Source organism: Mustela erminea, chromosome 17 (assembly GCF_009829155.1).
Source record: "Mustela erminea isolate mMusErm1 chromosome 17, mMusErm1.Pri, whole genome shotgun sequence".
NCBI classification, from domain to species: Eukaryota; Metazoa; Chordata; class Mammalia; order Carnivora; family Mustelidae; genus Mustela; species Mustela erminea.
The window spans coordinates 32,153,610-32,167,615 of record NC_045630.1 but is presented as its reverse complement, the minus strand read 5'-3'; the positions used below and the strand labels follow the sequence as shown (position 1 = coordinate 32,167,615).

The window sequence follows — 14,006 nt, the reverse complement described above, 5'->3', positions numbered from 1 at the left end:
CCACAGGCTCTGAGCCTCAGAGGTCTTTCCAGGCGGACCCCTCTGCTCCTCCCAGCTGTCCTGCCCTCCACGGGGCCTCTACATTGGCCGTTCCAGGAGGATCCAAGCCGGAGCCCTCGCTTCAGTCCTGCGCGAACCGTCCACCTCGCTTATTTCCAGTGGGGGTCTGCTCCCAGCTCACTCCCAGATGAGAACCTCCCGGAGTGACCCCTCACCATCAGTAGCCCCTTGACGCTCCCGTCCTTCGGGCCCGAGTGCCGACACTGCCACGGACATTTCAGCAAGGCCTGGGGAGACACAAAACATACCTCACTTTCAAAAATTCAATCCTAAAAAAAAAAAAGAACCATGCAATGTTTGCTTTTTTACTGTGATATATTCTTGTTAACTTCAATATAAAAATGTTTTAACTTCCCTGCTGATGGGAAGAATTAATTGTATTCGAGGAAGATGCTGGGTGTTCAGCCGCAGTTCTGAGCGCCCCCTCAGAGGGCGGTCGGGAGCTCCCTGTCCTGTCGTCCATGGGATGTGGGTGCCCTCCTGTGACCCCTTGTTCCACACACCGTCCCGTCCTCATGGAGCGTCTTATCTCCCTGGCCACTGGCAAACTCCCAGGTGTGCTCCCATCTGAGAGTGCCCAGCAGGCCGGCTGTGCTAACCGCTTCGGCCTCTGGTCCCACCACACACCTGTCAAGCACAGGGGACATTCTGTTCATCGTGGAAGGCTTCCAGTTACTCGTGTGTGACCAATGATCCCCACACCTAGAGAGCCCTCCTCCCGAGGGGGACAGGTGCCCCAGGAGCAAGCAGGCACCAGCTGCCTGGACGCGCCTCGGTACCACAAGCGGGGAGGCGTGAGGACAAAGAGAGCGTCTGAGAACGGATGTGCCGGCCGGTGACGTCCCCACGCACCCTCGCAAGCCGTCTCTGCCCCGCACCCGAGTGTGGAGGTTGAGGCTGGGGCAGGAGGGCAGGGAGGGACCTGCTTGCTGCTGGGAGGGACCCGGCACGGAGGGACCTGTCTCCGGCTCCCCGTCCCTGGTATTTCTTACCCCCAACCCCACACGGGAAACTGAGTGCTTGGTGTTCATTCTGAGCGTGGGTCAGTGGTCTGTACAGGAAACCGGGATGGGCTCTGGTGTTGGCCACATCCCCCCAGAGCCACTTCTGTGTCCCCCACTCTCAGGGGCCCAGCAGAACAAGGGGGCCTCTAGGCGTCTCCCCCGAGCCCCTCCCCTCGGCGCTCTGGAGGGGCAGGCTGCCCTCCGGGAGCTGTCAGTGGCTGTGGGCTAAGCGTCCCCCTCGTCTGCCATTAAGAGCTCCATTATGGGAGCCTTCATAGCAGGTGTCATTGAACAGACATTAAGACCCAACTGGCCATGGTTAAGGGGACCATTAGCACATGCCTGATGTTTGCCCTGACAAAGGGAGACCCAGCCAAGCACTCATGTGATAATGGGCCGGGAAACACCCCCTGGGGGGAAGTAACAGGATGGGGGGCGGGGAGGGCACACCCTGCCTGGGGCCCTCAGAGCATCTGTGGACTCTAAGTTGGCCTTGCCCTGGCCTCCTTGGGTCTCTGGCGCTTGACCAAGGAGGTGGGGACCGCTGCCTGCCCCGCCAGCCTGAGCATGTTCTGGGGAAGCCGGCCTTGTGACGCAGGACAAAGGGTCACGCTGCCTCAGTTTCCCCTGAGCTGACGGGTCTTTGGGAGCCGAGACCAGCGTCAAAGCGAGCCGAGCTCATTTATGCTTCTGTGGGTCTGAAGGGTGCAGGCCCGTCAGGGCACCGACACCCCACGTCCAGCGGAACTGCGCATCCGCACAGGTGGCCGGCCCCGCCGACCCACTCTCCCACCTGCAGCCTTCCATGACCAGGAGGCGGCGCAGTGTGGGGTGCAGACGCGCGCTTTGGGTTCAGGTCTCCCTGGGTTCGATGCCCAGCTCTGCCCCCTGCGAGTCAGGCTCCTCTTTTCTGTTCCCGTGGGGCGCTGCGCACACCATCCCTCTGGCCGCCCAGTTCCCTCTGCTCTGTGTTCATGCCTGCACCTGCTGGAGAGTGGAGAGCCCAGGGTATCCTGGACCCTGCCACTCCCCAAGGGAGCAGACACCCCCTAAATCACGTTCCATCCATGAAGGTCCCTTCTTGGGCCACGCCCGATGGCGAGCACAGCCGGAGACTATCCGCAAACCCACCAACCTGCCCGCTGACCAGACCTCGCGCCCCCACCTGCGTACCCAGCCCCGGCCATGCGCTCAGCTCACTCCTGCCATGCTTTCTGCTCCCAGCGCCCCAGGTACCACTTCCGCCTACCTGCTCCTCCTCCTCCCCTTTCTGAGCCCTTCCCTGCCCCCACCCTGCCTCCTCCCAGGCGGTCTCTCCCCCTGAACATATGGCTCCCCATAGCCTCCATGTCCCTCAGCCTGTAGATCCCTTCTGCGGGGCATGTGCCTTCAGGACCCTGCCTCGGGCAGCCGGGTCCTCCTCCTCCTCTCTCTCTGCCATGTGCTGTGGTGACCAGCACTGTATGTGAACATGCTCTTGCCAGACTCACCCCGGCCCTAACTGAATGTCAGGTGCACTCTACCCGCCCGCTGAGCCAGTCCCAAGGCTGCGCCCTGCCGAAGGGGTGGGAAGGTCAGCTCCCCTCGTGCCGGGCCTGTAACCTTGCACACTTAGCCCCCAGCCACGGACAGCCTATAGCCCCCAGTGCCTGGAGTGCAGGGCACTCCCACGGGCCGCGGCCAGCCAAGCCCGCAGAGTCTCCCATGGTTCATCCAGCCCCTCTCACACGCACAAGTGCCTCCTCTAAGATCTCTCGTCCCCCGTGAGTGGTGGCGCTTTTACTCTTAGGACCGCGCTCACTGCGTCAGACATTGCGGTCCAGAGGGGGCTGAACAGTGGCCGCTAGAGAGGCACGTCTGCGTTCGCGACTCTGCAACCTGTGGCGGATACCTTTAACGGGTCTTGCCTGATGTAAATAAACAAAGGATCTCAACATGAGACAGTCCTGGATCATCCCACAACCCAGACACAAGCATCCTTACCAGACACACACACAGAGGACAGGACACATGGACACAGAGACAGATGGAGGGACGCAGCCATAACCACAGACACTGGGGCCACAGCGGCTGTGCAGGGCCAGACAGACCCTGCCTCAGAGCCTGGCCTGAGTGGCTGCTGTGGCCTCGCCTCGCGCATGGACGTCCGGCCCCCCCGGGACACTGATTCCAGATCCCCCAGGGACACTTAAGGGGCAGCGGGCAGCTTGTTAGAGTCTCGTGGGTGCTGAGGGGCGGAGTCCCAGCCTCCCCGTGAAATGGGGGGCGGGGAGTTGGTAAAAACAACCCTTTGCCCCCTGGTTTTCTGTGGACTTAAGGGTGTAGAAGAATGGACCCATGGACAGCAGGGAGGGCCCACGTGGGACACAGCGTGTGCTTGGAAGGCACCTGCTGTAACAGCCCGTCTGCGGGGTCCCCAGCTCACGCGCTCTGGTCTCCGGGGTCTCCGGGCTCACACGCTCTGGTCTGAGGGATTCCCCTTCTCATGCACTGTGGTCTGCAGGGTCACCCGCTCTCGTGCTCTTGTCTGTGAGGTCTCCCGCTCATGCACTCTGGTGTGCGGGGTATCCTGGGCTCCCGGTCTCTGGTCTGTAGGGTCCCTGGCTCACCCGTACTGATCTGCAGAGTCCTCTGCTCATGTGCCCTGGTCTGCGGGGGTCCGCCGCTGACGTGCTCTAGTCTGTGGGGTTTCCTGCTCGTAAGCTCAGGTCCGCAAGGTCTCCCCGACTCTGCACTCTGGTCTGCGGAGTTTCCCTGGCTCATGCGCTCTGGTCTGTAGGGTCTCCCCCTCACGCACCCTGGTCTGCGGCACCTCCCTGGCTTGGGCGCTCTGGACCGTGGGGTCCCCTGCTCACAAACCCTGGTCTGTGGGGGTCTCCTGCTAACGAATTCTCGTCTGTGGGGTCTCCCCAGCTCTTGTGCTCTAGTCTGGGAGAGTCTCCCCAGCTCTGCACTCTTGTCTATGGGGTCTCCCCAGCTCATAAGCTCTAGTCGGAAGGGTCTCCCCAGCTCACTCATTCTGGTCTGCGGGGTCTGCCCCTCATGCACTCTGTGTCCACCCCGCCACACAGCACGTGTTTCCCAGCCACCACACTGCTGACACTCCCTGCTGAGAGGCTGTCCTGGGCTCTGTAGGATTTGAGTGGTGTCCTTCTACTGCATTTGCCCCGGCTTGGCTCCCTGTCATGCGGAACGACCCTGGCTCACTCTGGCCCAGGTTGGGAGACACCGCTGCCCTGGTGGAGAACAGCCTACTAGGTGGAGGGGCCAGGACTTCAGAACCTGGGGCTCCCGCTTGCAGCGGGCTTGGGATGCACGCAGGGGTGCTGGGTGGAGCACTGGAGCCGGCAGATGGTTAGCAAAGGCCCAGGGGTGGGCAGGCCATGCAGGCGGTACACAGACAGGGCCCTGGATCGCCCTGGACAGTGGCACCAGCTGCACGGTGACCGCAGGTGCTTCGTGAAGCCGCGATGTGACGTGAGCCATCTGCCCGTCACGGGGTTGGCTGCCCCGTGGCTGTTCCTGCTGTTCCAGCCAGCTGAGTGAACCCTTAATTGGATGCGGGACAAAACATCTCTTCACGGGGCTGCAAAGCCTCCCAATCAACTCTTCAAATAATAGGCACACGCCGAAGATGGGGGTGGGAGTGTGCAGTGTGATTTGGAGGAGTGTCTCTGCCAGGGCTGAGATTTCTGTCGTGGTGATAGAGGATCCTAAAGACCCAGGCCCCCCGGCCTGTGATGACGATGATGGCTGTTGACAGACAAAGCTGAATCCGAAAAACAGAGACCACGCTTGGGGATTGTCACTTCATTTTCCTTTCCTGTGATTGCGGTCCAATCCACGGCGGTGCCAACCCCTCCCCGCGAAGCTCCAGGGTGGCCCTTTCCCCCTCACCTGTCCTCTGCCTAGAAACTGAGGGGAAGAAGCACGAAGTCCCTCAGACTCTGGAGGTCTGAGCCCATGCGACTCTGCCCTTTGCTGCTGTGTGACTTCAGGCCAGGCAAGCCTGGACCACCTTTCTGAACAGGACAAGGACGGCCACGATGATACCACGCCTGCTTACTAGTGGCTTATTCCAGAGCCCACAGGAGTCACGATAGCACTCTGAGGGCGTGTTCTCACTACTCCCATCTCACAAAAGAGAGAGAGGCTTCGAGAGGTCAGACAGTTTGCCAAGGCCAAGCACCTCATCGGGGCCACCCTGTGTGGTTGTTCCAGTTGTGTACTGCACAAAGGAGCTCCACCTAGGGCGACAGTTACACTGCCGATGAATGCTGACGTCCAAGACAGCATGAAGTGGGCACAGGGCTCCCAGCGCCTCACTGGGCATGTCCGAGAACGATTTCCTTCATGACCCACCCAGACGCCCATGCCCAGATCCCCATGCAGGAGCACAGGCGCTCACGCTCCCTCTTGGCCTGACACCTGCTGCGGAGCAGACCCTGAGTCGGCTCTGGCTGCCTGGCTGGGGGATGGAGCAGGTGCACGCTGGTGTCCATGAGACTCGGAGCCCAAGGGAACAGCAGGTGGACGTGGGGCACCAAGCAGGACCCTGCCCAAGGACCAGGACCACAAACGCTGCTCTCTAGCAGTCTGGAGGGTAGACATCCCAAGGCAACCTTGCTGGCTGGACCCAGGCATCACAGGGCTAGCCTCCCTGGCCTGACCTGTTTCCTGCCTTTTCCAACCTGCCCTTCTGCGCGCCAGGATCTCAGGACGGCCCGAAGACAGAAGGGAGCCTCACATGAGGCCTGTCCTTCAGGGTCCGGGTGGGTCCCACCTGTTTGCTCAGTGAGGAGCACGGGAGGGGCGTCAGCTCTCACCAGGCCCCGAGATTCCTGTAGGTGGATGTTTCCCTAAATGTTCCCTGACTCCTGCCCAACATGCTCCTCTGGTGCTTCAGCAAACCCTCGGTTCCGCCCTCCAGCAAGCATGTCGGGCTCCAGCTGCAGCACAATGTGCGAGTTCTCCACACACCATGCTGCACCACACGGGACGGGGACTTCATGCCAGCGGCCTCTGTCAGTACTGTGCACGACCCACTCTTCCCTTTGCACGACTGCCACTGATGATGAAGTCCTTGAGACTGTGCTAGGGTCACCTCCACCAGGAAGCCCTCCCTGATTACTCAGGAGTCACCCTGAAGATTCTCACCCTCTCTATGTCAAATGACAGTCCTCAGCTCCGTTGCCTGTGCCCACAGGGGCCTGCACTCCCCTCTGTCATGACGTGTACCACTCTTGGTGCTCACATTCTCCACCAGATTTTGATCCTCTGCACGCTGTGGACTCTGTCAGCAGGGACTTGACCAACTGAGAAAAGCTTTCCTCTTGGGTGGGGTGGTCTCAAAGTCTGGTGTGGACCAGAGCCAGGGACTCACAAGTCCTTGTGACTCTGCTAAGTCGGGAGCTCCTCACCAGGCCACCACCAGCAATGTCCAAGGCTCTGCTAAGTCGGGAGCTCCTCACCAGGCCACCGCCAGCAATGTCCAAGGCTCCCCATCCCCCGCACCTCTGGCCCCCCTTCTGGTCCTGAGCTTATCTGGGACAGGGCAGCTCCTCACAGACGTGCTCTCAAACCCTCCAGCAGGCGCCGAGTGCTAGCCATTCTTCCCAGGGATACCGTGAGCGTTCCTGTGCCAGGACGGAGCATGCGAGAATCTGACGTGACATGCTCCCCATCCTCAGAGAAGGGTCTGACCAGTGAGGAATGGGCCGCAAGGCAAACCACTGGAACGCGACGTGTTCTCACTTGGTTCGAGCAAAGCGCTGTGCGACGCGGTGCTGAGACGGGCTGGCCCTACCTGGAGGAGAAGGGGTTGGCTCTGGCCGAGAACAGGTCGGCTGTTCCAAGCAGCGCACACGAGGTTGGTTCCAAACTGCACAGCACTAGAGCGCCTGACCAGCCCTCCATGCGGCACCCAGGACGCAGGGATGAGGGATATCCAGAAGAGCCCAGCCCTGGAAGAAAGGCATCTTCAGCGCCAGGACAAGGGACCTAGAATTTGCCCTGCATGCGACAGGGGCCAGAACAGTCCCGCGCTTCATAGAGACACCACCTTCTTGGGACCTGAGCCAGCGCCCCAGCAGCTGAAGACTTGCTGGCTCTGAGCTCCTCCGGCAGCAGAAAGGACAGACAACCAGGAAGGCCCAGGAGGCGGGAGACCGGGAGCAGCAGTCCTTCTGACGGGGATGTCCTCTTCTTGGCCGGATCCTTCTGCAGCCCTCAAAGCAGGAGCTCATCAAGAAACAGACAGAGTGACGGGGCCATGGACACCTCCTGGATCCTGGGAGCATGCTCAGGTCCGGGCGAGATGGCGCAGAGGTCAGAGAGAACATGGCCTCACTGGGTCGAGCATGCGGCCCTTCCTTCCAAGGAAGCCTCGGTCTCCACATCCAAACCATCTGAACAGCTTCCCAGGCTTGTGGTCGGGATGCAGCCCTCGAGCATGGAGGGAGGGAGGAAGGAATCAGATGCTGCCAGGCCTCTCCCCCAGCACCATGCACGCCATCCCCAGGACCGACCGGGGAGCCCTAGGCCAGGGCAAGCTCCTTCCCTGGACATGAGGACCTGGGCCCAGCCCTGGGGAAGCCGGACGGAGAGGGAGACTACGTTCTTGGTGCTGGTCCTGCTGGCCTGCTGGTCATCCCCTCAGGACCAAGGGGCAAGAAAGAGCAAAAGACAGAGTTCTCGTCCCCAGGGATTTTTAGTCCACACAGCAAGAAAGGCCCAAAGGAGCGCCCCAGCTCATGGCCCCAAAGCCACTGGAATGTCACAGTGTCCAGCCCCTCCCTGGTTCTCCTGTACGAGTGGGAGACACAGCTCCTCTGAGAGACCCCGGCGTCCATGGCGATGCTCCCTTCCCGCATCCATAGCGATGCTCCCTTGCCTGTGATCCTCCACACCCGTCTTAGCTGGGCCTGCAGCCCCAAGCGTGCAAAGATCAGCTTTTTTCTCAAGACAAGGAGTTCCCTGAGGCCGGTGGCTTTGTCAAGCCCCAGGCATGGCCTGCAGCAGGTGCACGGTCCCGAGTCCTGAACTGCAGAAACACGTGCCATTAGGCCCCCGCAGGAGCTCACGCGGTGGGTGCGCGACCGCCCTAGATCCTTCCATGCTGCTATCTGAGATGCAGTACCTCAGCACCTGGATGAGCAGAGAAGATCACTGACAGTCTTTGCCCCAGTGGAGGACCCTCCCTTCTCAAGGAAGTAGGTCCTTGGTGGCCAGTCACACCCCTTGGTCAAACCATGGGGCAACCCCTCCCTGAGCACGGCTGATGCACCCCCACCTCCACCAGGCACCCTGGAGTGTAGGACATGTACGGGCTGGGGCGAGCCTCCAGCGCTGGAGGCAAGTGGGTGACCAGCACAGAAGGGCTCTGCGGGGGTCCAGGAGTGGGCATCCCCCAAGAACCATTCCCCCGGGCTCATGGAAACTGTCCACGCGGTGGAGAACCCCATGAGGCCAGCCCGTGATGGTCCGCCAGCGAAGGAAGGCAGGCATCAGTTTAAGTCTGTTGTCTGTTCTTCATTCCAGGAGACTGAAACTGGGACCGCACGGTGGAAAGCTATTTCTGAACACTCAGAGTGGATGGTGGCTTCCAGGCCACTGCCATCCCCGTCACCCTGAGGTCACGGTCAGCACCGAGACGCACTGCTCACAGCCCATCTCCCTCTTGAACTAGAGGCAGGCTGTCATGCCTCTAACGGGTTTCCCGCGGCCACCGGGAAAAGTCACCACACGCTCTCTTGCAGCTCTGGAATCACGAGGTCTAAATTCGGGGCCGTGCTCCCCAGGCAAGTGTGTTCCCTTGTCTCCGAGGAGTCCACACACAACTGTGCCCTTGCCCCCGGGGCCCTCCTCCACCTCTAGCAGTGGCGGCGATCCTCCACCTGCTTCCCTCGCTCCCGGTCTGTCTCTTCCACACACAAGCCCACACACAGCAACATATACACGTGTGCACACACATGCCTCTGCTTCCCTTGTCTCACCTCATCTGATGCAGACCCACCTGCCCCCACGTAGGAGGCTCCTCGCACGGAGCTGGTGTGTGGCCCAACAATCCAGGATCACCCCACCCCCAGTGAGAACCTTGAATCAGTCACATCGGCGAAGCCCCTCCTGCAAGGGGACGTCACACATTCCCAGCTTGGGGGCAGCAGGACGTGGCATCTTCTGGAGGCCGGGACCCCATCTGGCCCAAGCCCCGGACAGCTCCTCAGGTGCAGCTTCTAAAGCCCCTCGGGCCTTGGGCTGATCCCCCCCCTGCCCGAAACCCCAGACAGAAGCCTATCTGTGTGGCTCCGAGCAGTGTGCCACCCCCGCCGCCCGGCCCTCAGTTTCCCGTGTGTGCAGGGCCATGGGCTTCCAGTTCTGCCATCCTGCCGCAAGACCGCTCGGCACACAGGCTGAGCAGGGAGGGCCCGGCCGTTCGCTCGCAGCCCGGCAGTGAGGACACCTGTGTCCAGAGAGAAGCCGCTCACCCAGGACCCAGTCATGGAACGTGAAGAAGTCCCTCAGCTTGCGAGTTCTAACTGAATCAGCACAGATTTAACTCGGGCGTGACGTAAGAACATGACCCCTAAAAACATCCACCAGTGCTGCTCTACGGGCCTCCCGGAGGAAAGATGCCCTCGGGGGGTTCAGGAAAGGGCCACCTGGCTGGGGCTGTTAGCCGGAGGCTGGGAAGGGCTGGCGGGAAGCGTGTGAGGAAGGATCTACGACAGGCCAGAAGATGTCACCCTCCCACCTGGACGTCCCGAAGCAGAGGACGCGGTGTAGGGAGGGTGACCAAGCCGGCCACGGGTCCGAGGCTCAGTGTTCTTGGCTCCAAGATGCCTGTGCCCCTCAGCATGGCTCTGAGACGGGTGGAAGGCAAACCCCTCGTGCTGCTCGGCCAGCAACAACCTCCCACGACAAGTGTCCACTAGGCCTCCTGACCTCCGTCTGACCAGCCTTCACCCAACCCCAGAAACACTCTTACGGGTTCCCACTCTGCTAGTGAGGAAAAAGCCCTCCTAATAAAAGCTCCTCACTAATAACAAGAATCCCCTGTTGTGGAAATTTGGCACACATTCTTCAACAACAAAAAGGAAAACAGGATGTCTGCTTTGCAGCACTTACCAGCCCTGAGAAGGAGACGTGGTGGACTCTGACTCATTTTTCCAACCACCCTGGGGAACGGAGATGCTGTCAATGTGAGCGTGAAGGAGCTGTGGGGACAGAAGTTAGAGACGGAGTCCGTGAGAGTCTAACAGATGTTATTTTTGGAACTGGATTTGGGGCAGCAGATAGAACCATCACTGCTGGGGCTGTGAAGGTCACACCTGCGCTAGGACACCAGGGGCCCCAGTGTCAGAAGCAGCAGCTTCCAAGGGCCAGGACCTCCCCATCCCTCACATGGAGGATTTCCTCTGAGAACACCTCCATCCTCACATGAGGGTCCATGTCCACACAGGACGGATGAGAAAGGCTGACACAGAGAGGAGCACGTGGGAGTGGGGACAGAGGTTCAAGCCGCAAGCCAAACGTGGCACGCAGCCACCAGGTAAGCCGGCGAGTGGTGCCAGGAAGGTGCCGGCAGACGTCCTGGCAGAGAAGATTGGAGAGACCACCTCCCCTGCGGACACAGGGTGTGGGCAGGTGGCCAGGGTCACCTGTTTACTGGAATTCCAACTCCTCAGGGCTGGCTACAATCTGTCTTGTCCATGCCTCTGTGCCCCATGCAGAGGAACGTGCCCAGCAGAGAGCAGGTCCTCACAACATGGTAGCTGGCTGAAGGAACGATGAATGAGTGAGTTCCTAAGCACAGGGCGCTGAACCAGCTCAGAGCTGAGCCCTCGGGACTCCAGCGCACTCTGCTGGGGGATCACCCAAGCCAGGCCGCCTGGAGGACCCCCTCAACCAGCTGCCCTCTAAGCAGATTCCTCTGGCTTCTCTGGGACTCCTTTACTCAGCCCTGCCTGATGGCCGGCTGGCCACGAGGTGGGACCCAACCCAATGCAGGGGCTCCCAGGGTTCCCCGGACGGCTCCCTCCCAGCCCCGCAGCCTTTTGGCCACCAAGCCCTCCTCATTCCACCTTCCATCCTCCTTCTACCTTACAGCTAGCTCCCTCCGTCTCGGCCGGCCCTGCATCCGGCCCTGCGTCCTGGGCCTCCGGCCAGGGGGCCCCACCCGCCTCTGCTGCACTAACAAGCAAACCCCATTCCAGAGCCTGTGGTACCATCACTGCCACCCGAGGCAACCACAGCACGGCCACTCTCCCACCACAGGGCCCAGCATTCAGGGAGGGGAAGTCCCGTCTGGGACACAGCGTTTTCACGGCAGAAACAGAAGCCAAGCCAGGGGTGGAAAAACTCAGTGCCTCCGGGATGGTTTCATAGCTGGTCCCCAAGTGTCTGATGCCCCTCCCTCCACAAGAGGGGGTTAACGGCCCCGCTGAAGGTGAGTGGGACTGCTGGCCCGCTGCAGCCAGCAAATGTCCGCCCGGGTTTCCTGGGATCCCTAGGCTGTGGCTGCAGGGACCCCAGGCAGCATGCTGGCCTCCACCTGTGCCCACAGGGCTCTGTCTCCACCGTCTGGGTGACCTGGACTTCCACCACGGGAGAATGGGGTGCAGGGCATTGCCTGAACCCTACACCAGCAACGGGCGCAGAAATGTGTGGAGAGAGGCGGGACAGCAGGCCTGGGGTGAGGCTGGGAAATACCGCTCACCCCCCAGTAGACTGCAGCCTGGGAGTGGAAGACCGGGATCTAGGTGATGCCCGTGTCCCCAGCAGAGGGGGGCTCCCCAACGACCCCTTCAGTCTCCCCTCACAGCACCCCTTCCCCTGCCTCTCACCTCAGGACACACAGTCTACCTGCCAGGTCACGTACAGAGACTTATCACAAACCCATGTCAATGGCAGCACACCTTCCCTGTAAAACCTGCTGTGGCTCCCAGTTCCAGTCGCCCAATGCGGCTCCAGCATCTGGGGGCTAGGAACCACAAGCTCAGGTCATCTCCCGTGAGTGTGGGTTGACGGGGCGGGGACACATGCACAGCGGCCCTCTGCTGGCCGGCGGGGATCGGGAGCTCTCCTACATGCTGGGCAGACATCCAGCAGTCACCGCCTGCTGTCTGTCCTCCCCGAGGGCTCTCTTTGCAGGTGGCCCCTCCCTCAGCAGCATGGGGGCAGGATTGCAGGGAAGTGGGAGCATGGGATGGACCCTCAGGGGTCAGCCCTGAACAACACAGTGTCACTTCTGGCACATTCTTCACATCCAAAAAGACCGCAGGGCAGTCAAGTGCTACAGGAGGGGATGAGATCTGTCCTCGGTCGGGCAGGAGGAACAGCGTGTGCCTTTGTGGAGGGGGACTCCCTGGGATCCATGCTGGGATGCTGCATCCCATCACAGGCTGAGAACAGGGTGCTCAGTATCCACACACTACAGAGATGCCTTGGCTCATCTCAGGAGGCTCTACACAGGGTTGACCCCAAAGTCACACACTCCGGAGGTCTGCCCAGGGAGACTTGGGATGGTGAGACGAGGTCCCATGGGGCTGTCCGGAGCTCTGTGGTGCCTTCCCTCTCCTCCCCCCAGGGAAAGAGGTTTCCTCCCTGGTCATAAGCCCAAGGCAGCCTTCCAGACCGACATGGACTGAGCGGGCCTTGACCACGTGGGCTGCAGCACGTGCACCCCACTGACAGCACACAAGTCTCCCGGGACCACCAAAGGGTAAGCAGGAACGTCTGCTGGACAGAGGCCAGCTCTGGGATGGGTGGCGGTGGATCCCATCAGAGTCTGCAGAGTGCTCAGCAAGAACCCAGGGCTGAGGGGCACCTGGGAAGGAAGGACCACCCACCCATGCCAGGGTGCTGCCACAGTCCCCGAGAATCCCCGAAGCGTCCCAGAGAGAAAGGACCAGCTTGGACGCAGCCCACCCCGAGCCCCATCCCCGAGGGGCTGCCCTCCCTCACCTCCCCCAGTGGTGGAGAGGGGGTGTCCTTGACCCCTGTTGCCCACGCAGCTGTCGCACCCCACGGGATACCTGGCTGAATGGGGGCTGGAGATGCCGCTGGATACCAGTGAGAGCAGTGGAAGGTCCGCCGCACACCCACCTTGGACGGCAGTTCCTCAGAATCAGGGAGCACCGCGCAGAGCCGTCAGCATACCGGGCGCACGCATTTCCCGTCTCTCGCGGCCTCGGGGGCGTGGGCTCTGGAGACTCTGGAGCAAGTCCGTCCCGCAGGCCGCAGGATCTAAGCCCAGCTCTGCCGCCTAAGCCACGCCAATGGAGGCGAAGTGCGCAGCCGCCCGTGGCACCCACCAACGCGGGGCTCGAAAAAGAGTCACGGGGTGATTCAACGGGCTGAGCTGTAAGGCGTGGGGTGTTCTTAGCCGAGCTCTCTCAGCGCCTTGGCAGCCGGCCTGGGGGAGCAGGCGGCTGGGCGCAGGCCGGCCGGGCGCCTCAGGGACATCCTGCTCCGCAGCTTGCCACGCTCCCTGTGAACGCCTGCGGACGCTGCCGGCGTCATTCCGGCACTTCCGGCGTACTGCCCGCACTTCCGGCTGCGCCCATCCCATGCTGCAGGCCGCCCGGGATACTTAAGGCACTTCCGGCCGCGGCCCTCTGATGCCCCCAGCGGGTGTGGACACTCCCGCACTTCCAGCAGCGTAGGGAGGACGGGCTGGTGCTGTGGTCCCGCCTCTTTGTGTCCATAGAAATTTTGTGTTCCATAGAAACACAAAATGTCTTTGTGTTCCATAGAAATTTTAGGATTGTTTCTAGCAGCTCTGTGAAAAGCCCCTCCATGCGCTGGTTGAGCAGCTCTCCAGGGCCCACATCCGTGCGCCCAAGGAGGAGTCTGTCCTGGGCTTGCTCCGAGGAACGTGCTCTTCTACCCGGACAGCGGAGCACGGTTTTTCCCAAACCAGGGAGTTCTCTAAGACAGAGA

General features: G+C 61.2%; 1 long non-coding RNA gene across 1 annotated transcript; it reads right to left on the bottom strand.

Annotated features, from left to right (window-relative positions):
* Positions 1-670: 670 nt before the first annotated feature.
* Positions 671-13,620, bottom strand: LOC116576374. Its single transcript, XR_004280128.1, has 3 exons — positions 13,170-13,620; positions 10,191-10,279; positions 671-687 (listed from the first exon to the last, which is right to left on the bottom strand). It is a non-coding gene; the product is annotated as an uncharacterized LOC116576374 (long non-coding RNA).
* Positions 13,621-14,006: the final 386 nt, after the last annotated feature.